This window comes from Pygoscelis adeliae, unplaced genomic scaffold, assembly GCF_000699105.1.
Source record: "Pygoscelis adeliae isolate BGI_AS28 unplaced genomic scaffold, ASM69910v1 Scaffold482, whole genome shotgun sequence".
Classification (NCBI taxonomy): Eukaryota; Metazoa; Chordata; class Aves; order Sphenisciformes; family Spheniscidae; genus Pygoscelis; species Pygoscelis adeliae.
The window spans coordinates 851057-852050 of NW_008824192.1; positions in this window are offsets into that span (position 1 = coordinate 851057).

A 994-nucleotide genomic window follows, 5' to 3' on the forward strand; every position below is an offset into this window, starting at 1 on the left:
GACGGGGCGCACGCAGCCGGGGTGCGAACACCAAGGACGCCGTGCGGCTGCTCCGGCTGCTCATCCAGGTCTCCGGTTTTACACCACCCCTGGGCTCTCTCGTAGCCAGCAAAGGATCCCGGCAGGTGCTGCCCGGGGAGGGTGCTGCGAGACCCAGGGACTCTGCAAAGAATCAGCTTTTTTTTCTTGCAGGCAGGGCAAAAAAGTTGTTTGGGGGCAGCCCAAGCCACATTTTCCATAGGAAACAACCCTCTACAGAAAAAAAAACAACCTCTTTCTTTGCAGCTTCTGGGCTTCTGCCCCGTTTCTAAGCAAATTTTTGGCTTATTTTGGCTTGGTGCTTTTCTCCCCCTTGGAAGAGAAATTAAACTCGGGCAGGTGATGAGATGCGGTTTAGAGATTAAAGGGAAACAGGAAGGAATTTGTACCGAAGGTGTCAAAACTTTCGCGGTGCTCGTGGGTCCCGGGTGTGCGGTGTTCAAATGCCATCTAGTGGCACTGGGCACGGGGTGGGAAATGGGGCGACGAGGGGTTTTGGGGTTGTCTATGGTGGGCTGGGCAAGGCCGAGGGTCCCATGGGGTCACCGGGGGCACTTGGCTCGTCCGGCTTTGCAACCGGAGAGCATCCGCAGGCAGCCTTCAGAGGGGAATATTAACAGCTGAATATGAAGTGCTGTTAACAACGAGGCGAGGCGGGAGCGGCCATGTGCAGGGTGTGAAACCCGTCACCCAAAGGGACCTGGGGACGTGGGACAGGGGTCAGAGCAGAGCGGTGGTCCGTAGGGAAGCCCTTAGCATCGCCCGGAGCCGGGGATGCTGCCATCCCCTGCACAGGCTCCCCGTGCGCAGCTCATGCAAACCAGCCCAAATCCTGCTTTTCTGTCACCAAGATGACATTTTTTGGGTGGAAAAAGGCTCATCCAGGGAGGGTAACCCTAAACTAGGTCAGGCGGCATCCCTCTGCCCACGCCAGGCTGGAGTGAGTGGCCCCGCC